This window comes from Cololabis saira, chromosome 6 (assembly GCF_033807715.1).
Source record: "Cololabis saira isolate AMF1-May2022 chromosome 6, fColSai1.1, whole genome shotgun sequence".
In the NCBI taxonomy this organism is placed as follows: Eukaryota; Metazoa; Chordata; class Actinopteri; order Beloniformes; family Belonidae; genus Cololabis; species Cololabis saira.
This window is the reverse complement of record NC_084592.1, coordinates 29343328-29368974: the sequence shown is the minus strand read 5'-3', so window position 1 is coordinate 29368974 and position 25647 is coordinate 29343328. Positions and strand designations below refer to the sequence as shown.

The 25647-nt window shown below is 42.8% G+C and overlaps 1 protein-coding gene across 2 annotated transcripts in view; it reads left to right on the top strand.

Moving 5' to 3' along the window:
• tmeff2a (transmembrane protein with EGF-like and two follistatin-like domains 2a) overlaps positions 1–25647 on the top strand; it is a 199467-nt gene that overhangs the window by 81156 nt on the left and 92664 nt on the right. The gene's annotated exons all lie outside the window — the stretch shown is intronic.

The following is a 25647-nucleotide window of genomic DNA, read 5'->3' as shown; positions in this document are numbered from 1 at the left end:
CTGTGATCGGATCTCGAGATTTGGGTCGATTGCTGCTCGTGTTTTGGTCGGCTCCGTGTCGGTTTTGTGTTTGGTTTGTGGTTTTTGACGACGTGTGCCTCCGTGTGTTCTTGCTTCCTGGATTGGCAGTGGATGTCACCCCCCCCCCCGCATCTTCCGACAAACACGGACATAATGAGCACGACTATCTGCACCCAGGACTGTGTTGATCTGCCGCCGCTGGTTTGACACACATGTTTGTCACTGTGCAGCAGCAATGTCACATCATAAATGTGAGGATAACAGCTGCTCAGCCTCTGTCCGCAAGTTTCCGACCTCCGCCTCAAGTCCCTTGTGGTCAGCAGTTATCTGACCGGGACCAGCGCCACTCGTGGGCAGAGCGAGAACTGCAGGTCGCGTACGCGTTCAGTGTCTTTTGGAGAACGTGCCTGTCGACGCTTCAAATGAACGCAGGATACGCGTGGCGGCCATGATGCGTACTTGTTCTGAACTGCAAGTATATTTCCCCCTGAGAGATAGGGTGAGAAGCTGGGTCATCCGGGAAGGGTTCAGAGTCGCTGCTCTGCTGCATTGAGAGGAGCCAGATGAGGCGGCTCAGGCATGTGGCAAGGATGCCTTCTCACTCTCTGAGGTCTTCCAGGCATGTCCCAAGGGGAGGAGACCAGCCCCCCAGTCTCGCGCTCAGAAGCTGTGCCGATTTTTTCCAGTGGCCAGCCGCGGTACTGCAACCAAAAATACCATGTGGCCCAGAAAGCTTTTTTCCCATAGACCGCAATAGTAAAAGAGAAGCCTCTAAAACTGTTCACAGGACACCTCCAGCTGTAATCACTGGCAATTACTAATCTTTGTATTCTATATTTTTAAGTCATGGACTTTATATCCGTCAAAAATGTTTTATAACGGCCAGAAAAGTCAAAGAAAAGTCTCTTTCTGGGCGTGACGTCACGGCTGACGTCACAGCCGTGTCCGTGCATTCCACGGATGTATTATATTAATATATATTATGTAATTATATTATATTAATACATTCATACTATATGTAATACTATACATGTAATAATATACATCAATTAAGATATTATATTAATACATATTATATTAATACTCGCGTCATTGCCCCGGGGCATGATGGGAGGCCCCAGAGCATCATGGGAGGTGACTCAACTGCGCATGCTCTATGGGCCGCATAACGCGGAAGTAAACCCGGAAGTCAGAGATTTTTTCGGCACATGCGCTGGCTGAGCAGAATGCATTGAAATGAATGGGCGGCCATTTTTGGCACTGTATCCAGTTATATAATAGATCCATGGAGGAGACCCACTGGAGGGACTATGTTTCTCAGCTGTCCTGGGAACGCCTTGCGATCCCCCCGATGAGCTGGATGAAGTGGCCAGGGAGAGGGAAGTCTTGGCTTCCATACTTAGGCTACTGCCCCCGTGACCCAACCTGGAAAGGTGGGAGAAAATGGATGGACATATCTGATAGTCTGCGTTTCAGCTGTTGTTTTGTTAGTGACACTTGACATAAGGAAGAGTCGACAGATTCAGAGTCAGACAGATGTCAGTCCTGCTCATTCTGCCCATATCCAGCTTTTGTATGCTTTGGGACAGAACGTGAGCTACACTTATGACAATAAAGCGGTGAAATCCTAGCGACGAATGTTTCAGTTTCCCAGCAGAATAAATAAAAACAGCTCAAACCTGCCGAATTGTATGACATGAACAGATTCTTAATAAATGGAGCTAAAGTTCACTTCCTTGTGTATTTCTACCGGGTAGCCGAGACAGAGCGTCATTCTTGACAACAAATGACTGAATCTGAACAATAAAACAGTCATCTCAGTTTCTCTGCGGTGATGTCTGAGGCACAAATAGTAAAACCTTGTAGAAGTGTGTAACATGAACACATTTTGAGCTAGTACGTATGAAGTGCACACCCCGATTTAAATGTCTGTGCAGGCTGCTGTGGCAAGTGGCACTGACACACTTCAACTGATTTAATTTGCCTAATCCACCCTGAACCTTAGACCTCAGTGGAAACACAAAAAAAAACAGGATTGAGCTAATCTTTAGCTCCCTGGAAAAAAGCCCCATGCCATTTAAGTTCTGGGTGCTGTTGGTTGAAATGAAGCAAATGCTTTGAATATGTTGTGAAGAGAGGGAGAGGACCCAAATGCAAGAGACTGAGAAGAAGCAGGAGTACAAACAAAAAGAACTGTATTTAACAAAAAGTGCTGCTAAGCAGGAATCCAAAGGAAATACAAATACTACAATACTAATAAAATAAAGAACCCTGAAAAACCCACCGTGTAGAAATCCAGACAGGATACTTGAAACAGTGCAAACCACCGGGGAAGAATGAAAGGAAAAGAGAAGAAATGGGCCTAACAGGACACAGGTGCAAAGGATCAGACAGGATCGGTCAAGGGAAGTAAAGCAGGTCAAAGCAAACTAAGGAGAGACATTCAACATATGAACCAGGAACTCATCAACAGCTAACCCAAATCCAAAACAGAAGAGTGTGTGTGTGTGTGTGTGTGTGTGTGTGTGTGTGTGTGTGTGTGTGTGTGTGTGTGTGTGTGTGTGTGTGTGTGTGTGTGTGTGTGTGTGTGTGTGTGTGTGTGTGTGTGTGTGTACACCAAAAAAAACATATTTCAGTACCCGCTGTAAGTAGATGATGAAAGCATGTCCATTGCTTTAATGTACATTGCCCCCAACAAAACACTCTCCCTCTAGATCTGAGTCTCTTCACATCTCAGGTCATCCTTCCCATTGTTATTTTCAGAGATCCCATTAGCAGGAAGAATATAGATGTATAATGGATACAAACTCACCTTTGTTTAATGCTTGTTTGTTTGTTTTTTTGTGCTTTGAGGAACGGTATGAAAAAAATATTCCCTGAATGAATTAGCTACCTCACACTGTGCAATATTTCCTATTTCCTGTCCATAATGTCCCAATATTCCTCACCTATGTATGTGCAATACTCTTCCATCCTTTCAGTGCAATATTCTTCCACCCATCCAAGTGCAATATTCCTCCACCCATTCATGTACATTTTTATTTTATTCTCCCATTCACTCTTTCCTTATAGTGTATATATATATATTTATGTTTACTTTTTTTTGTTCATTTTTGTTGTGTACAGTTTACTTGATTATATAGTCTTGCATTTGTTTTGCACTTTGACGGAGCTGCTGCCTAATTCCATTGTAGAAATATAATGATAATAAAGGCTTTCTATTCTATTCAAAAGAAAGTATATTCTGGTATTCTGAGAAAATTAACAAAAGAAACTCTACTATTTATTTCTCAGCTTTCTGTGGAGTTTTTTTTATTTCAACAAGTCATGTTTAGTAGCTGTGACTATATCCAGCATGCACAGGGAAACACAGTCATTACTGTACCCAGTGACCTGATGAATGAAACTTCAACTGTCACACTTTACCTACCATTTATGCTTTTGCCTCCAGAAAAGCCAAAGTCAAAAATGTCCTTAGTTGCTTTATGCTCCACTTTGTTCACTAGTTTGTGGTGTCATACTTCTGGGTTTATTGGAGGTTTATAGCGGAAAAGAGCCATCTGCTCCTGCTGTAAAAGACGCTGATGAGACCAGCTTCATGGAACAAAACAGGATTGAGCCTCATCAAATGAAAACAATGAGCTGGAAGAAAATATATTCAACCAAAGCAGAGAGAGCAGCATAAATCCTGCTGTATAGGGTTTATTGACAAAGAACACTACATAATGATATTCGGTAACTTATTAATGACTAGATTTGAGGGGTTGTTAACAAGGATGAGATGAGAGTTTCAGCTCTTTGACCCCTGGTTCCTGTGACCATAAACATTTTTAAATAAACCTAAAAATAAATCTAATTCTAATCCTGTCTTTTGTGACCAACATCACTACAATCCCCCTAATTATTTTTGAATGATAAAGACTGAGAATCACAAGGAGAGGCACTTCCTGGAAACAAGCTCATTAAACTTAAGACTTTCTCGTTTGGCTGAAATTCTGGATGGTTGCAAACGGTTGGTGCTTATTGCTTATGGACAACTCCTGTTGTTGCTCATATAAACACATTTCAACATATCAGCATGCTATACATTATACTTTAAATTACCTCAAAATGTTAAATCCTTGAGTCAGAATCAGATTTAAACAATGAAAAGAGAGAGCAGACAACATTACAGCAATTACAGCTGCAGATCTCTGTTCATCTACATATCTCTAACAGCTTCTTTGCAACATTACAGATTATGTTGTCATTACTTATTCACCGTCTATGTGTACGTTCTTCTGCATACACCCATGTGAATAGTTGTAGAAGTGGGAAGTACAGAAAAATACCGACTCAGTCAAGAATGTCTTCATCCGAGAAATAGAAAAGTTAATGGTTCTGTCTCCAAAGTACTTTTAACTTGTTTGATAATCAGTGTAATTGATTATTCTTTTTACCCCCTCATGCAATTAAGTGAACTGATTTTTTTTCTTGCTAGCGAGAGAGGATTGAAGTGCGACACTTAACGATGGTCGCTGTACCTTTTAGTAGACTAAAATGTGGACACATGCCAGTTCTCAGTATAAGAGTTTTATTAACCATTTGTGGTTCACACTCACAAGCTTCTAGAGTAGGAACAGCACAGGCTTTCAGCGTTAGTCACACTGGGCCTTAATGGGCCTCTGTGAAGTGGAAAAACAGACTGCATCCACGCTCGCACAACTTTCCCATCGCAACAAAAAACTGCATTTCTTTGGCAGTCTTTCTTTGGCAATACGTTGAAAACAAAAGGACTATACTTCTTAAGTTGTACTTGCAACTTTACTGGGATGAAAAAACCCTTGCTCTTTGCTTTGCAGTGGTAAATTTACCCTTTTGGAAAAAAAATGCTGAAACCCTTGTGGATACACGCTGTCTGGCATTCACTGTTATGAAAATGTAAAATTATCTATGTTTTATAATGTCTGTAACTATCATTGTCACAGTATTTTTCCACTTGTAGTGCTGTGAGTATAATGAGTGTTGGAACCGACTTTTGACGTATTGAATGGAACTACAAGACTGTGATTGATAGTCACAGTAGTAGTCATGATTGAATCAGATACACATTGGAGATGACTGAATCAATATGATTGATTTGTATATATATATATATATATATATATATATGTACATTAGGGCTGCACGATTCTGGACAAAATGAGAATCACGATTTTTTTGCTTAGAATTGAGATCACGATTCTCTCACGATTCTTTTCCAATATAAAATTTATTGCACTTATTACTTTAACTTTGCAACAGCTGAACAAAAATATAATAACAATGAACATCTCTTGTCTTCTTTACACAAACCTTTGAATAATTTAAACAATAATAACAATTTTGAACAATATTTGTTCCTCCCTGAGTTGAACACCCTTTCAGAAAGGGGACTTGTAACAGATCCTGTAGTTCTGAGGCAACAAATTATTCCTCTGGCTGGGATGAACCCCCCATTGCCTTTTGCTGCTATTAAGAAGCTGCCGATACAAAAGGTAAACGTTACAAAAAATATGATGGTGCCTGATAAAAGACTGGCATCAACTTTGTAACAGCTGACATTGAACATAAAAACAATAAACATAAAAAAAAAATATATATATATATATATTTTTAAATCGTCGTCATTTGGAAATGAGATTGCGTTCAAGCATGAATCGAGATCGCGATTTTTTAACGATTAATCGTGCAGCCCTAATGTACATATATATATATATATATACATATATAAGTATATATATGGTTTACGTCTTACGTCAGTAATCAGGAGGAAGCTGACGCTTGATGTTAAGCTGCCTGACTACTCCTTGTACAAGTAATGCGATTGTTGAATCTAACCTCTCTCTCTCTTGTGTCTTCATTCTTGCCGCTGCAAAGTTGGAGTACAGAAACAGATTTCTCCAACATATCAGCTAGCTATAATGTCACAGAGTGATGTGATCTTATAACCTGAAAACCAAGTACATGGAATTGACTTGTAGTTTAACAATTTCAGCTTTAATGATATTCACTGCATGGTACTTAATATCAAGATACATTTATGCTGTAGCACTCAAGAAGCTGCTGTCTGTTCTTTCTATTTATGTTTTAGAACTAAACTTTTTCACTAAATCCAGCACAAGCTGCTGCCATCAGTCTTTTATTAAATTGTCAGACTATGTAGATTTGGCTATCTCATAGTAAATGTAAATCTTGACGTGTTGGCGATATTGCTAGGTCTCTTCATGAGTTTCCTCAAAATGATAGCGGCATTTCGCAGCCACTTTAGGTGGCCTTATGGAGCCCACCACATACTGCCGGCTGAGGGACCAGACGTCAGAGTCTGCTGTGACTCTAAACAGTAAACAGGAACCTTGCTGAGGTGCCACTTTCCTGCTAAGTGGTGACACTGAAGCACGTACAAACACCATAACCTTCAAGTTTTTAAGCTGCTGTAGAAGCATATGCTTTTAGAGCAAATATCACAGAGGTATGTGACATTTTACAAATTGAGAACTTGATTGTATCAGACGAAAGAAAAATTACTCTTTCTATTCTTGATTCCAGTTTTTTATTAACTTCGTGGCAGCAACAGAGAAGGGAGTTCTGATTTAAAAGTCAAGGGGAGGAAGGGCTCCCAGCAGCACAAAGCCAGTGAAAGCTGATTAGCGCAGGATGGCACCACTTTCCTATCACCCTAAGTGCTACCCCAGCACACCCAGGAACAGTTAAGCATTAGCTTAGCGAAGCGCAACAAACCCAGCGGTCTTTTTTATTTTTTTTCCTCCCCAAAGGAGGGAGTTAAGCTAAGACAAGCACAGGCATAGCCTTTTTTTAATTCACTTTACGAAGAGGAGAGCATAACTTTCATGAAGTCATTAAATGGAAAGGTGAGACAGGATTTAACTGAGGCATTGTTAAAATGTTGATGGCGTATTTAATCACCGTTTTGTTGGACTGCAGTGCTTGAGTGCTGACAGATGACAGGAGCTATTGAACGATAATTTTCAGGACACCATTTGAATCAGGACAGGAGTGTCGTTTTTTTTTCACATTACCAGAGGAGCCAATATCAATACATCCTTCATTCTCTCCCCATGTCAGTTCTCATTATTTAAATAATCCGTCTTAATAGTATAATTGAATAATGATGATCTAATACATTATTGATCAGTGGAGCTTTTTAATCTCTGTTGTACTTTGAGGTCAGTGGAGTCCAAACAGCCGCAAGGACAGTTGGAGCTGCAGTAACAATATCACTTGGAGTCCCATGCGGTTGGGTCTAATCCTCGTCACCCACACAACAGATATCAAAACTTTGTTATTTCTTCAAGCTTGTGTCACCTTCAATGTGGATGATTCAGTAAGAAGTAAGGGAAGGAAGAACAGCATGTATGTAATAAAGGTAAACTTTGCGAAAAATTTGTGGGTCAGTTGAAATTTTCTGAAACATCAGAATACTGCCTGAGAAAATGTTGTGTTATGTTATTCTTTACATACCCATGGTTACTGTTTGGTATAAATGCATCTTAATAGTTCAACTTGTCTCAAAGGGTTTTGGCTAACCTTCCACTAACTTCTCACCAAAATCTTGTGGTAATTGAGGCCCATTCTTCCAGACAGTGTTTGTGGAGCTGTCGAGTTTGTGGGTCGTCATGACTTTTCAGTGCCCTCAAAAAGTTATGACGGGACTGACGTCAGGAATATGTAGTCTTTCACCCACATGGTATCTGATTTGGAGGTAAGCTTGAGGTCATTGCACATTGGGAAAACCTACTCTGGCAAATCCGCTAAATAAATTAAAGCTTGAGCCTGAGTACACCAGTTGTTGCTACAGCAAAGCAACCCCAGACCATGATGCTACCGTCCCCATACTTCATTGTTGGCATGGTGTTCTGAAGTTTACAAGCTTCCCTCTTTTTCTCCTGGACACATCAATAATCTTTCTGGCCAAATGCTACATTTTTATATCCACGTACCATAAGATTCGGGAGAACGTGCTTTGGAGGTTGCGAGAATAAACCTCTCTCTTTCTGCAATCGGAACAGTAGCTTACTTGTGTTCTTGGTGACGTCAGATCGGAGCTAACGGGCTAACACGTATCGCGCTGTACACAATATATCTAAACTTTGATTGATTATTAAAAACAAACAACCTTAACACTGAAACAACTGACAATGGGCCAAATAGTTTGTATAACCAGGGCTGCACATAATTATTTTGGTCTGGTGCTCAGAGGAGCCCCTGGATATGTGACTTGGGGCTCCAAAAACGCGGTGACCCGTCTCGCCGGATCGATAAAAGAGGGATTCAGAAATAAGTTATAGGCAAAACGATATTTATTCACTTATAAAGATGAATTAACAAATTATGGTGCGTGTTAGTCTGTAGAGTCAGTATAAAAGTTAGTTTTTATCGGCCAGATTGGGATGCTCATGGCATATTTTGCACCTAGGGTTGCCAACTTTCAGAAATAGAAATAAAGGACGCCCCGATTTCAGCAGCGCAGGAGCCAAAAAAAAGCCCCAAAACTTCTAAACTGCATAAAAATGTGTTTATTTTATATGAAAAAACGTGTTCTTTAATAGCATTGAACTTGCATGACTGTACAGACAGCCAACCATATAGCAGCTGAAATAGCCTCCTATGCTATGTATGTCCACATCAGCCAAGGTGTAGAATATTGCTTCAGGTGAAGAATATGGTGTAAAAGTTAACTTATTTCAATAATTCAACTAGAATATGGTGTAAAAGTTAACTTATTTCAATAATTCAACTAGAATTTGGTGTAAAAGTTAACTTATTTCAATAATTCAACTGGAATATGGTGTAAAAGTTAACTTATTTCAATAATTCAACTTAAAAGGTGAAACTAATATATTACCTAGTCTTATTACATGCAAAGCAAGATATGTTGAACCTTTTATTTGTTATAATTTTGATGATGGAATTGTTTATTGATTTCATAAAATATTCTCTAATTTATTTTTTATTTGGGGTTTTCATAAACTGTGAGCCATAATTAGAGAGCAGCGTCTTGCTGCTGCAGGAATGCTGCACGCAGTGACGGACACTGGCTGATTTATGGTTCCGCGTTGCACCAACGCAGAGCTTACGGGGTAGGATACGCGGGAACGCGAACGTACGGTGCGCGTTTCCGCGTAACATCTTGCAGCCACTTCTCGGCGAACACACGTTTTCTGTTCGATTTGGGTAGTGGTTCAGTTTGGCGTCTCTTTGTAGTTGGTGGTGGGGGAACGCCAAAATAATTACTTAATGGTTCTTGCTTCTTGGACATTTTGACGAGACGTGTCGGGGTTTGTTCAGTAAAGCTGATCCTTACCTCTTCCACCGCCGCAACGAGTATGGAGGGGGAGTAAGGACGCGCTGTGATTGGCCAGTACCAACTTTGAGTGGCAGTTCTGGGGAAAAGCTCTCGAAATAGATTTTTTAATATTAGTATTCTGGTCTGGCCACAACCAATAATATGAGCCCCAGCTGTTGGTACGCAAAAGCGCTTCGCAGCACAAGATTGACAGCGCACTGTGGATTTTGACGGTGCATGCGCTCTGGCGGCCCACTTATGTGCAGCCCTGTGTATAACCATTCCTGTATATGATGTGTTTTTACTGGGTTGTACGCCCGTGTATGCCAGCCTGGGTAGAAGGGAAAAATACAGTTTATTTTCACAAGTACAAAGTTATAATACCTCTATTCTCACATCAAAAAATTTAAAAACTGCATTCTCCATCCATTATCTATACCCGCTTTATCCTTTAGGGTCACGGGGGTCTGCTGGAGCCTATCCCAGCTCATTTCAGGTGAGAGGCGTTCTGCATTCTGTCAAACAAAAATCAAGTAATAACTTTATATTTACTCCTCTCGCATCCTCTATTACTTTCCCTTAGTGGTGCAAAATGCATTCTGGGATACTTTGCCATCTCAAGTCTACACAAGTGAGAACACATCCGGGTATTTCCACTGTACTTGCGTTCTTCTGTTCTTGAGATGGGAACAGTACTCCGGCTGATACTCCGTTGATGATGTTTCACAAGAACACAGGAACACACATCAGCGCATACTGAGAAACGGCCCATGTCTCCAGGGATGATCTGTTTTAGCCATGTGCAGCTGGAAATTTGAAACTTGTAGTAGTTTTGGAGCAGTGGCTTTTTCTTGGTGCTCGGCCTTTCCGCCCATATTTGTACAGTACGAGATTTCAATGTGAATAACGATACTAATATTCCTGGTCACATCCAGGATCTTTACAAGGCACGCTGCTGTTGTCCCCGGGTTCATTTGCATATTTCACAACAAATGCACAGTATCATGACTTTTTGTTCCCATGCTGTTGGTATATATGTGTATTATTGTTTGAACAGATGAACAAGGGACTTTCAGGCATCTGGAAATCGTATCCAAGCATTAACCAGGTCGATGAGTCTTTTCCTGACGTCTCAGTTGAATTCTTTTAATTTTCCAAGAAATCATGCAAGTGGGCCCTTGTGTTTGAATGCATGTCTCGAAATACATCCAGAGGTGTGTCTTGAGATAAGGGAAATTATGCCAGTTAGCCCATGCGTTTGACTCCATGCATTCTCAAAGGTATAACCGATGAAACGTGGGAAAATGGATCGAGTGTGACTTCAAAATCAAATAAATGTGGCTTTAAATCAAACAAAGATTTATGATGGGACGCCTCACCTTACTGCCTCTCTAAGCATGTATAGAACTGTTCGAACAGTAAAAAGGCAAACACCCTCCCTGAATCCTGGCGTCCACCAACCGCTGTAGTCATTAGATTAAAAACTTGTGTCCTGCTGAGTTCAAAGTGTTGCTTTAAGGTTGTGCTTTGATGTGACATCAACCCAGCTTTGCAAAAAATTTGGGGGGGGAATGTGATACCTTGGATTTCTATTTTGTACATGAGTATCAGGAAAAGTAAAAGAGTAGGTTTGAGTTAACTATGCAGTTAATATTTTTGCACCACTTTGTTTCAATGAGATTCAGATCTTAATTTTAGGTTCTTCACTTAGCCGGTTCATACAGTATCGCTTCATTTCTTCATTTTTAGCCCTTGATTAGTGAATTTGCTCATAGCCTGAAATTATTTTCTTTTGGGTCACTTCGACCTCACATTTAGCTTTTGAGCGAATGGCATTTTGTTATCTTCAAGCACTCTTTGATGTGATGTAAAGATTAGACTTAGGAGGATGTAACAAATGCAACTCAAAAAGAATTAAAGCTGCAAGCAGCGATGAACGGGCCCTCGCACTCACGGCCACCACCCCCCATAAGCATATGAGAAACGATACCACCCACGACTTCCTATGTCAAACCATTCAAAAGTTATAGCAGAAAAAAGGAACAACCAATTAGAAGAAGGGGCGGGGCTAATTCAGGCCAATGAAGGTCAAGGACTCCATACAGAATCTGATGACACCACCCACGACTCTCTATGTCAAACCATTCCAAAGTTATAGCAGAAAATCGGAACAACCAATCAGAAGAAGGGGCGGGGCTAATTAAGGCCAACAAAGCTTAAGAACTCATTACAGATTCCCATGACCCCACCCACGACTCCCTATGTCAAACCATTCCAAAGTTATAGCAGAAAATCGGGACAACCAATCAGAAGAAGGGGCGGGGCTAATTAAGGCCAACGAAGCTTAAGAACTCATTACAGATTCCCATGACACCACCCACGACTCCCTATGTCAAACCATTCCAAAGTTATAGCAGAAAAAAGGGACAACCAATCAGAAGAAGGGGCGGGGCTAATTCTGGCCAATGAAGGTCAATGACTCATTACAGAGTCCCATGACACCACCCAGGACTCTCTATGTCAAACCATTCCAATGTTATAGCAGAAAATCGGGACAACCAATCAGAAGAAGGGGCGGGGCTAATTAAGGCCAACGAAGCTTAAGGACTCATTACAGAGTCCCATGACACCACCCACAACTTCCTATGTCAAACCATTCAAAAGTTATGGCAGATAAAAGTATTCTAGGGGGCGCTGTTGAGCCGTTAGGCCACGCCCATTAATGCAAACCATGAAATATCAAATTTATCGCCAAGTCTGGCTTGCATGCAAAATTTTGTGACTTTTGGAGAACTATCAAATATGGACCAATCACATGAAGGGGGGGGCGCACCTTTTGGCGTCTAGCGTCGCCACGGTAACACTTTTGAAAGAGAAAAGTAATGCGTGTAGTCGCAGGATGGAGACGCACATTTTGATGTATAACACATCTGGGTTCACGATACGGTTCGGGCTGAATTAATTCTCGAAGGAATGGCATATATTGCTCCAAAATTACACGATTAATGCAGAATGTTCAAAATCGCTGACTTCCTGTTCGGTTTCGGCCATGGCGCCAAGAGACTTTTCTTTTAGTTGCGACATGATACAGGTGTGTACCGATTTTCGTTCATGTACGTCAAAGCGTATTATGGGGCTTGAGGCGCAAAGTTTTTTCTGTCTGAACCAATCAGATGAAGGGTGGGCACGCTTTTTGGCGTCTAGCGTCGCCACGGTAACGCTTTCGAAAGAGAAAAGTAATGCGTGGGGTCGGAGGATGGAGACGCACATTTTGATGTATAACACACTTGGGGGAACGTTACGGTTCGGGCTGAATTAACTTTTGAAGGAATGGCATAAATTTCACCAAAATGACACGACTAATTCAAAATGGCCGACATCCTGTTCGGTTTCGGGCATGACCCCAAGAGACTTTTGTTTAAGTTGTCCCATGATACAGGTGTGTACCGATTTTCGTGCATGTATGTCAAACCGTATCGCGGGGCTTGAGGCACAAAGTTTTCAAGGGGGCGCTGTTGAGCCATTTTGCCACGCCCATTAATGCAAACCTTTAAATATCAAATTTTTCGCCAGGCCTGACTAGGGTGCAAAATTTGGTGACTTTTTGGGCATGTTAAGGGGGGCAAAAAGGCCTTCACTTTGTCAGGAAAATAATAATAATAATAATAATTAAAGCTGCAAGCAGCGATGAACGGGCCCTCGCACTCACGTCCACCGCCCCCCATAAGCATATCAGAAATGACACCACCCACGACTCTCTATGTCAACCCATTCAAAAGTTATAGCAGAAAAAAGGAACAACCAATCAGAGGAAGGGGCGGGGCTAATTCAGGCCAATGAAGGTCAAGGACTCATTACAGAGTCCCATGACACCACCCACAACTTCCTATGTCAAACCATTCAAAAGTTATGGCAGAGAAAAGTATCCTAGGGGGCGCTGTTGAGCCGCTAGGCCACGCCCATTAATGCAAACCATTAAATATCAAATGTATCACCAGGCCTGGCTTGCATGCAAAATTTGGTGACTTTTGGAGAACTATCAAATATGGACCAATCAGATGAATGGGACGAGCGCTTTTTCACGTCTAGCGTCGCCACGGTAACACTTTTGAAAGAGAAAAGTAATGTGCGTCGTCGCAGGAAAGAGACGCACATCTTGATGTAAAAAAAACACAAAATTTGCTTACAAAAATTTCAGCATCCTGCCAGGCTCGAACTCCCAACCACCGGCACCAAAGATCGCAATGATCTGGTTGAGCTATATCTCAGCTGATACCTCACATTGACTTACTGGCTTAGGACAGACCAAGATAGCGATATAATGTCTGGAACTTTTTTTTCCCAATTTTTTAAATATTTGTAAGGTATAAATATTAGTAAAACACTACTATGTTATTATTACTTTTTCTGTAACCATTCGACCGCGGTTCTAACCGGGCTGAGCACGGGACTATTTCTAACGTCACCACATTACAACAGCTGATTGGTCGGGGGGCAGGGCCGTCATCACCCTACTCGCCACTGATTGGTCGGGGGGCGGGGCCGTCATCACCCTACTCGCCACTGATTGGTCGGGGGGCGGGGCCGGCAGACGTTTGAATCAGGAAGCGGGAGTCAAACCATTAAAAAGTTATAGCAGAAAAAAGGGACAACCAATCAGATGAAGGGGCGGGGCTAATTAAGGCCAACGAAGCTTAAGGACTCATTACTGAGTCCCATGACACCACCCACAACTTCCTATGTCAAACCATTCAAAAGTTATGGCAGATAAAGGTATTCTAGGGGGCGCTGTTGAGCCGTTAGGCCACGCCCATTAATGCAAACCATGAAATATCAAATGTATCGCCAAGTCTGACTTGCATGCCAAATTTGGTGCCTTTTGGGGAACTATCAAATATGGACCAATCAGATGAAGGGGGGGTGCGCTTGTTGGCGTCTAGCGTCGCCACGGTAACACTTTTGAAAGAGAAAAGTAATGCGTGTAGTCGCAGGATGGAGACGCACATTTTGATGTATAACACATCTGGGTGCACGATACGGTTCGGGCCGTATTAATTCTCGAAGGAATGGCATATATTGCTCCAAAATTACGCGATTAATTCAGAATGTTCAAAATTGCCGACTTCCTGTTCGGTTTCGGCCATGGCGCCAAGAGACTTTTCTTTAAGTTGCGACATGATACAGGTGTGTACCGATTTTCGTTCATGTACGTCAAAGCGTATTATGGGGCTTGAGGCGCAAAGTTTTTTCGGTCTGAACCAATCAGATGAAGGGCGGGCGCGCTTTTTGGCGTCTAGCGTCGCCACGGTAACGCTTTTGAAAGAGAAAAGTAATGCGTGGTGTCGGAGGATGGAGACGCACATTTTGATGTATAACACACCTGGGTGCTCGTTACGGTTCGGGCCGTATTAACTGCCGAAGGAATGGCATGAATTTCGCCAAAATGACACGATTAATTCAAAATGGCCGACATCCTGTTCGGTTTCGGGCATGACTCCAAGAGACTTTTCTTTAAGTTGTGCCATGATACAGGTGTGTAGTGATTTCCGTGCATGTACGTCAAACCGTATCGTGGGGCTTGAGGCACAAAGTTTTCAAGGGGCGCTGTTGAGCCATTTTACCACGCCCATTAATGCAAACCATTAAATATCAAATTTTTCGCCAGGCCTGACTTGGGTGCAAAATTTGGTGACTTTTTGGGCATGTTAAGGGGGGCAAAAAGGCCATCACTTTGTCAGAAGAAAAAAAAAAATAATAATAATAATAATTAAAGCTGCAAGCAGCGATGAACGGGCCCTCGCACTCACGGCCACCGCCCCCCATAAGCATATCAGAAATGACACCACCCACGACTTCATATGTCAAACCATTCCAAAGTTATAGCAGAAAAAAGGGACAACCAATCAGAAGAAGGGGCGGGGCTAATTCAGGCCAATGAAGGTCAAGGACTCCATACAGAATCTGATGACACCACCCACGACTCTCTCTGTCAAACCATTCCAAAGTTATAGCAGAAAATCGGGACAACCAATCAGAAGAAGGGGCGGGGCTAATTAAGGCTAACGAAGCTTAAGGACTCATTACAGAGTCCCATGACACCACCCACGACTCTCTATGTCAAACCATTCAAAAGTTATGGCAGAGAAAAGTATTCTAGGGGGCGCTGTTGAGCCGTTAGGCCACGCCCATTAATGCAAGCCATGAAATATCAAATTTATCACCAGGCCTGGCTTGCATGCAAAATTTGGTAACTTTTGGAGAACTATCAAATATGGACCAATCAGATGAAGGGGGGGCGCGCCTTTTGGCGTCTAGCGTCGCCACGGTAACACTTTTGAAAGAGAAAAGTAATGCGCGTAGTCGCAGGATGGAGACTCACATTTTGATGTATAACACACTTGGGGACAAGTTACGGTTCGGGCTGAATTAACTGCCGAAGGAATGGCATAAATTTCGCCAAAATGACACGATTAATTCAAAATGGCCGACATCCTGTTTGGTTTCGGGCATGACCCCAAGAGACTTTTGTTTAAGTTGCGCCATGATACAGGTGTGTACCGATTTCCGTGCATGTACGTCTAACAGTATTGTGGGGCTTGAGGCACAAAGTTTTCAAGGGGGCGCTGTTGAGCCATTTTTCCACGCCCATTAATGCAAACCATTAAATACCACATTTTTCGCCAGGCCTGGCTTGGGTGCAAAATTTGGTGCCTTTTGGGGAACTATCAAATATGGACCAATCACATGAAGGGGGGGTGCGCTTGTTGGCGTCTAGCGTCGCCACGGTAACACTTTGGAAAGAAAAAAGTAATGCGTGTAGTCGCAGGATGGAGACGCACATTTTGATGTATAACACACCTGGGTTCACGATACGGTTCGGGCTGAATTAACTCTCGAAGGAATGGCATATATTGCTCCAAAATTACGCGATTAATGCAGAATGTTCAAAATGGCCGACTTCCTGTTTGGTTTCGGCCATGGCGCCAAGAGACTTTTCTTTTAGTTGCGACATGATACAGGTGTGTACCGATTTTCGTTCATGTACGTCAAAGCGTATTATGGGGCTTGAGGCGCAAAGTTTTTTCTGTCTGAACCAATCAGATGAAGGGTGGGCACGCTTTTTGGCGTCTAGCGTCGCCACGGTAACGCTTTCGAAAGAGAAAAGTAATGCGTGGGGTCGGAGGATGGATACGCACATTTTGATGTATAACACACTTGGGGGAACGTTACGGTTCGGGCTGAATTAACTTTCGAAGGAATGGCATAAATTTCGCCAAAATGACACGACTAATTCAAAATGGCCGACATCCTGTTCGGTTTCGGGCATGACCCCAAGAGACTTTTTTTTAAGTTGTCCCATGATACAGGTGTGTACCGATTTTCGTGCATGTACGTCAAACCGTATCGTGGGGCTTGAGGCACAAAGTTTTCAAGGGGGCGCTGTTGAGCCATTTTGCCACGCCCATTAATGCAAACCTTTAAATATCAAATTTTTCGCCAGGCCTGACTTGCATGCAAAATTTGGTGACTTTTTGGGCATGTTAAGGGGGGCAAAAAGGCCTTCACTTTGTCAGGAAAATAATAATAATAATTAAAGCTGCAAGCAGCGATGAACGGGCCCTCGCACTCACGTCCACCGCCCCCCATAAGCATATCAGAAATGACACCACCCACGACTCTCTATGTCAAACCATTCAAAAGTTATAGCAGAAAAAAGGAACCACCAATCAGAAGAAGGGGCAGGGCTAATTCAGGCCAATGAAGGTCAGGGACTCCATACAGAGTCTGATGACACCACCCACGACTCTCTATGTCAAAGCATTCAAAAGTTATGGCAGAAAATCGGGACAACCAATCAGAAGAAGGGGCGGGGCTAATTCAGGCCAATGAAGGTCAAGGACTCAATACCGAGTCCCATGACACCACCCACGACTCTTTATGTCAAACCATTCAAAAGTTATGGCAGAGAAAAGTATTCTAGGGGGCGCTGTTGAGCCGTTAGGCAACACCCATTAATGCAAACAATGAAATATCAAATGTATCACCAGGCCTGGCTTGAATGCAAAATCTGATGACTTTGGTGACAAAAATTGCTCACAAAAAATTCAGAATCAGCCAGGCTCGAACTCTCAACCTCAGGAAGCAGAGACCCCAATGATCTGGCTGAGCTACATGTCAGCTTAGGTACTGGTCTGACTTACCAGCTTATGAGAGACCAAAATAGCGATAAAATATCTGTAACGATTTTTTCCTAATTTTTAAAATATTTGTAAGGTATAAATATTAGTAAAACACTATATTTTATATTATTACTTTTTCTGTAACCATTCCACCGAGGTTCTAACCGGGCTGAGCACGGGACTATTTCTGACGTAACCACATTACAACAGCTGATTGGTCGGGGGGCGGGGCCGTCATCACCCTACTCGCCACTGATTGGTCGGGGGGCGGGGCCGGCAGACGTTTGAATCAGGAAGCGGAAGTCAGCGCGAGAGCATGACGCCATATTACAGGCAGCTGATTGGTCGGGGAGCGGGGCCGTCATCACCCTACTGATTGGTCGGGGGGCGGGGCCGGCAGACGTTTGAATCAGGAAGCGGGAGTCAGCGCGAGAGCATGACACCATATTACAGGCAGCTGATTGGTCGGGGAGCGGGACCGTCATCACCCTACTCGCCACTGATTGGTCGGGGGGCGGGGCCGTCATCACCATACTCGCCACTGATTGGTCGGGGGGCGGGGCCGTCATCACCCTACTCGCCACTGATTGGTCGGGGGGCGGGGCCGTCATCACCCTACTCGCCACTGATTGGTCGGGGGGCGGGGCCAGCAGACGTTTGAATCAGGAAGCGGGACTCTCTATGTCAAACCATTCCAAAGTTATAGCAGAAAATCGGGACAACCAATCAGAAGAAGGGGCGGGGCTAATTAAGGCCAACGAAGCTTAAGAACTCATTACAGAGTCCCATGACACCACCCACGACTTCCTATGTCAAACCATTAAAAAGTTATAGCAGAAAAAAGGGACAACCAATCAGAAGAAGAGGCGGGGCTAATTCTGGCCAACGAAGCTTAAGAAGTCAGTACAATGTCCCATGACACCACCCACGACTTCCTATGTCAAACCATTCAAAAGTTATGGCAGATAAAAGTATTCTAGGGGGCGCTGTTGAGCCGTTAGGCCACGCCCATTAATGCAAACCATGAAATATCAAATTTATCGCCAAGTCTGGCTTGCATGCAAAATTTGGTGACTTTTGGAGAACTATCAAATATGGACCAATCACATGAAGGGGGGGCGCGCCTTTTGGCGTCTAGCGTCGCCACGGTAACACTTTTGAAAGAGAAAAGTAATGCGTGGTGTCGCAGGATGTAGACGCACATTTAGATGTATAACACACCTGGGTGCACGTTACGGTTCGGGCTGAATTAACTGCCGAAGGAATGGCATAAATTTCGCCAAAATGACACAATTTATTCAAAATGGCCGACATCCTGTTCGGTTTCGGCCATGGCTCCAAGAGACTTTTCTTTAAGTTGTGCCATGATACAGGTGTGTACCGATTTTCGTGCATGTACGTCAAACCGTATTGTGGGGCTTGAGGCACAAAGTTTTCCGGGGGGCGCTGTTGAGCCATTTTGCCACGCCCATTAATGCAAACCATGAAATATCAAATTTATCGCCAGGCATGGCTTGCATGCCAAATTTGGTGCCTTTTGGGGAACTATCAAATATGGACCAATCAGATGAAGGGGGGGTGCGCTTGTTGGCGTCTAGCGTCGCCACGGTAACACTTTTGAAAGAGAAAAGTAATGCGTGTAGTCGCAGGATGGAGACACATATTTTGATGTATAACACATCTGGGTTCACGATACAGTTCGGGCTGAATTAACTCTCGAAGGAATGGCATATATTGCTCCAAAATTACGCAATTAATTCAGAATGTTCAAAATGGCCAACTTCCTGTTCGGTTTCGGCCATGGCGCCAAGAGACTTTTCTTATAGTTGCAACATGATACAGGTGTGTACCGATTTTCGTTGATGTACGTCAAACCGTATTATGGGGCTTGAGGCACAAAGTTTTTTCTGTCGAACCAATCAGATGAAGGGTGGGCGCGCTTTTTGGCGTCTAGCGCCGCCACGGTAACGCTTTTGAAAGAGAAAAGTAATGCGTGTTGTCGCAGGATGGAGACGCACATTTTGATGTATAACACACTTGGGGGCACGTTACGGTTCGGGCTGAATTAACTTTCGAAGGAATGGCATAAATTTCGCCAAAATGACACGACTAATTCAAAATGGCCGACATCCTGTTCGCTTTCGGGCATGACCCCAAGAGACTTTTGTTTAAGTTGTCCCATGATACAGGTGTGTACCGATTTTCGTGCATGTACGTCAAACCGTATCGTGGGGCTTGAGGCACAAAGTTTTCAAGGGGGCGCTGTTGAGCCATTTTGCCACGCCCATTAATGCAAACCTTTAAATATCAAATTTTTCGCCAGGCCTGACTAGGGTGCAAAATTTGGTGACTTTTTGGGCATGTTAAGGGGGGCAAAAAGGCCTTCACTTTGTCAGGAAAATAATAATAATAATAATTAAAGCTGCAAGCAGCGATGAACGGGCCCTCGCACTCACGTCCACCGACCCCATAAGCATATCAGAAATGACACCACCCACGACTCTCTATGTCAAACCATTCAAAAGTTATAGCAGAAAAAAGGAACAACCAATCAGAAGAAGGGGCGGGGCTAATTCAGGCCAATGAAGGTCAAGGACTCCATACAGAGTCTGATGACACCACCCACGACTCTCTATGTCAAACCATTCAAAAGTTATGGCAGAAAATCGGGACAACCAATCAGAAGAAGGGGCGGGTCTAATTCAGGCCAATTATGGTCAAGGACTCAATACCGAGTCCCATGACACCACCCACGACTCTTTATGTCAAACCATTCAAAAGTTATGGCAGAGAAAAGTATTCTAGGGGGCGCTGTTGAGCCGTTAGGCCACGCCCATTAATGCAAACCATGAAATATCAAATTTATCACCAGGTCTGGCTTGCATGCAAAATTTGGTGACTTTTGGAGAACTATCAAATATGGACCAATCAGATGAAGGGGACGCGTGCTTTTTCGCGTCTAGCGTCGCCACGGTAACACTTTTGAAAGAGAAAAGTAATGTGCGTCGTCGCAGGACAGAGACGCACATTTTGATGTAAAAACACAAAAATTGCTGACAAAAAATTTCATCATGGGTACAGCCAGGCTCGAACTCTCAACTTCTGGCACCAAAGACCGCAATGCTGTGGCTGAGCTATGTCTCAGCTATCCCTTTCATTTCGACTTACTGGCTTAAGAGAGACCAACATAGCGATAAAATGTCTGGAACTTTTTTTTCCTAATTTTTTAAATATTTGTAAGGTATAAATATTAGTAAAACACTACTATTTTTATTACTTTTTCTGTAACCATTCTGCCAAGGTTGTAACCGGGCTGAGCCGGGAATATTTCTGATGTCACCATATTACAGGGAGCTGATTGGTCGGGGAGCGGGGCCGTCATCACCCTACTCGCCACTGATTGGTCGGGGGGCGGGGCCGTCATCACCCTACTCGCCACTGATTGGTCGGGGGGCGGGGCCAGCAGACGTTTGAATCAGGAAGAGGGACTCTCTATGTCAAACCATTCCAAAGTTATAGCAGAAAATCGGGACAACCAATCAGAAGAAGGGGCGGGGCTAATTAAGGCCAACGAAGCTTAAGGACTCATTACAGAGTCCCATGACACAACCCACGACTTCCTATGTCAAACCATTAAAAAGTTATAACAGAATAAAGGGACAACAAATCAGAAGAAGGGGCGGGGCTAATTCAGGCCAATGAAGGTCAAGGAGTCCATAAATAATCTGATGACACCACCCACGACTCTCTATGTCAAACCATTCCAAAGTTATAGCAGAAAATCGGGACAACCAATCAGAAGAAGGGGCGGGGCTAATTAAGGCCAACGAAGCTTAAGGACTCATTACAGAGTCCCATGACACCACCCACGACTTCCTATGTCAAACCATTCAAAAGTCATGGCAGAGAAAAGTATTCTAGAGTGCGCTGTTGAGCCGTTAGGCCACGCCCATTAATGCAAACCATGAAATATCAAATTTATCGGCAAGTCTGTCTTGCATGCAAAATTTGGTGACTTTTGGGGAACTATCAAATATGGACCAATCAGATGAAGGGGGGTGCGCTTGTTGGCATCTAGCGTCGCCACGGTAACACTTTCGAAAGAGAAAAGTAATGCGTGTAGTCGCAGGATGGAGACACATATTTTGATGTATAACACATCTGTGTTCACGTTACGGTTCGGGCTGAATTAATTCTCGAAGGAATGGCATAAATTTTGCCAAAATGACACAATTTATTCAAAATGGCCGACATCCTGTTCGGTTTCGGCCATGGCTCCAAGAGACTTTTCTTTAAGTTGTGCCATGATACAGGTGTGTACCGATTTTCGTGCATGTACGTCAAACCGTATTGTGGGGCTTGAGGCACAAAATTTTCCGGGGGGCGCTGTTGAGCCATTTTGCCACGCCCATTAATGCAAACCATGAAATATCAAATTTATCGCCAGGCATGGCTTGCATGCCAAATTTGGTGCCTTTTGGGGAACTATCAAATATGGACCAATCAGATGAAGGGGGGGTGCGCTTGTTGGCGTCTAGCGTCGCCACGGTAACACTTTCGAAAGAGAAAAGTAATGCGTGTAGTCGCAGGATGGAGACACATATTTTGATGTATAACACACCTGGGTTCACGATACGGTTCGGGCTGAATTAACTCTCGAAGGAATGGAATATATTGCTCCAAAATTACGCAATTAATTCAGAATGTTCAAAATGGCCGACTTCCTGTTCGGTTTCGGCCATGGCTCCAAGAGACTTTTCTTTTAGTTGCGACATGATACAGGTGTGTACCGATTTTCGTTCATGTACGTCAAACCGTATTATGGGGCTTGAGGCACAAAGTTTTTTCTGTCGAACCAATCAGATGAAGGGGGGGTGCGCTTGTTGGCGTCTAGCGTCGCCACGGTAACACTTTCGAAAGAGAAAAGTAATGCGTGTTGTCGCAGGATGGAGACGCACATTTTGATGTATAACACACTTGGGGGCACGTTACGGTTCGGGCTGAATTAACTTTCGAAGGAATGGCATAAATTTCGCCAAAATGACACGACTAATTCAAAATGGCCGACATCCTGTTCGCTTTCGGGCATGACCCCAAGAGACTTTTGTTTAAGTTGTCCCATGATACAGGTGTGTACCGATTTTCATGCATGTACGTCAAACCGTATCGTGGGGCTTATGGCACAAAGTTTTCAAGGGGGCGCTGTTGAGCCATTTTGCCACGCCCATTAATGCAAACCTTTAAATATAAAATTTTTCGCCAGGCCTGACTAGGGTGCAAAATTTGGTGACTTTTTGGGCATGTTAAGGGGGGCAAAAAGGCCTTCACTTTGTCAGGAAAATAATAATAATAATAATAATAATAAAAATTCCTGCAAATACAATAGGGCCTTCGCTCTGAAGGTGCTCGGGCCCTAATAATAATAATAAAAATTCCTGCAAATACAATAGGGCCTTCGCTCTGAAGGTGCTCGGGCCCTAATAATAATAATAATAATAAAAATTCCTGCAAATACAATAGGGCCTTCGCACTGAAGGTGCTCGGGCCCTAAAAATTCCTGCAAATACAATAGGGCCTTCGCACTGCAAGTGCTCGGGCCCTAATAATAATAAAAATTCCTGCAAATACAATAGGGCCTTCGCACTGAAGGTGCTCGGGCCCTAATAATATTTCCACCTCCTTACTTTGTAGCTATCGAAGCTTTGAAGATAACCTGTAGTTTTGCACATGAGAGCTTTTCCTGCGATGCCTCTCATGCAGTTCATGAGTGATTAAAAAAAAATTAACAATTGTATATATAGGGACTTAACATGGACTTTATTGGCCTTAGATACAGAATTACTTGCAGCTCTAGTTGTCTTGACTTATTGTGGCTTCAGTCTGCTCTCAGAGCTGCATTTCTACGTGCAGCGTTTTCCTGATAACTTGCAAAGGATTTTAGGGAATGATTCAGTTTAACATCTGATTGATTCACCTGCCATGCACTGTTTTTCTCCGAATGCCTTGATCACCTTCTTAGATATGGCTAGATGACACGAAAACAGTGCCACGGCCCGCCAGTTAGACTTCTCAGTTTTATGAGGAGCTGGTCCTGTCAGCTTCCTTATTTCGTCGAAGGCAGTTTGAGGCAGTAATTGCCACCTACAAACCTTACCTTGAAATATTTACTGTAGAAGATGGAAAACCACAGTTAAAGACAAGGACACAGTAGATAATGATTATATTTTATGTGCTAGTACAGACTCTGCAGCTCTTTGAGGTGAGAAAAACCCCCTTTGTGCTTTTCTTTCCAATCAAAATTAAACAGTTTGATTCCCATCCTTTCTGCAGATTGCAGCGCCCTTGGAAAATACACTGACTCTCACATTTCTCCAGATATTCCTTTTTTGTTGGTGCTCATAGAAGAAAAAAAAAGTGTCACATGGTTTATTTCAAATACTGTTGCTAGGGGTGAATGACAGGGGCATCCTAACGTATTTGTAGAACCTAAATAAGGTTAAAAGGCACTGTACACAATCAGTTCTGTTGTTCATATTTCACCCTCTCAGCCCCATCATTCGGCAGACAAGTAGGTACAAATCGAAGCTGTTGCATAGCTTCCTTGCCATTTTGTTCTGTTTTTCTTAACAGCCCTTTTCTATTCAAAATCTGCCTTTGTAGAGCTTTTGCTCAGATTTCTTCAGCTTGATCCTTCAAGGTAAACCTTTTCATGAAGCACTGCACATTTAGTGTTCCACATACTTCAGGGTCAGTAAAATTCTTCTAATTTAATAGAGACACATGGTGGCCTTTCATTCTGTGCTTTTTTGAAGACCCTATTTCACTTCTGCAGTGTGAATCCTTCTTCACAAAGGTGGAAACATGAAGGAACAGGATGTGTTTTGATATATACATATATACATATTATGCTGCTTCTCCTTGGTCAGGATGGAGTTGAGCTAGTGCCTCTTTATTGTAGCAAAATATTCTGCCACCGTGGTTCAGTGTTGATTTGAGCTGCTTTATTAACATTTTATACATAAAACAGTTGAAATTGCACAATGTAGCATGATTAGTTTTACATTTCTCATAAATTTAAAACACAGACCACTCTATGAACGTGGAAAAGCACGCTCAGATCTCAGTGTCTTAAGGGCCAAAATCTGTTAATACATGAATGGACTTGAATATTCACAATTATTATATCCACCCCTATTCCGATTCCATACACTTTGGTTTTAAACAAACAACTGCGTATGAGCACAATCCAATAATTAAAATATGAACAATTTTCAGTAGTAGTTTAGTTTTTCATAGTAAATCATGGGAGCAATACTAAGTACCGCCTCACTGGCACTATAAGTTTTAATGGGGAAGTTTGAACCAGGGAACGTTAAGCATTGGCACCTGATGAACTTACCTCCTGCAGGTGTGCAGACCTCCATAAAACCAGATGTTTTGGTAGGTTGCAGGTGTGGTGCATTCAGGTGTGTGTTACATAAAGTCATGAGCGGAAGACATGAGCAATGGACTTAGTAGCGGTAATCGCTGGACATCAATTTAGGAAACCATTTTTCAAACACTGTCATGTCAGCATGGCAGTACAGGAGCGATGATTTAGGACAGAACTTGGGCTTCTTACTGTCATTGAACCATAAACGCATGTGTATACCAGAGCACTCTAGAGGCTAATTCAATCAAATTCAATCCAGATGTATTTATATGGTGTCTATTGCAATACAAATTGTCTCTAGATGCTTTGCAGGGACCCAGAACATGACCCCGGGCAAATAATAAAAAAAACAATGGCAATTAAAAAAGCTCTCCTAGTTGTAGAAAAACCTTAAACCAAACAGTGGCAAGAAAAACGCATTTAATTTTATAAGAAACCTTGAGCAGGGCCTGGCTGAAATGGGGAAGCTTCCTGCTGAAGGCCAGCTGGGTAGAGCAGGAAAAGGGAGACAGAACAGAGGAGGAAGAACAGAGGCACAAATGTATCATCAATATAAGACAAAATACAACAAAATATATTCATCTTTATTTGTTAGCTGGAGAACTAAGAGTTGTATGTACATATGACTGATTCATAGTTGGTTTGTGTACTACAGAGACGACTATATATCCATCCATCCATCCATCCAT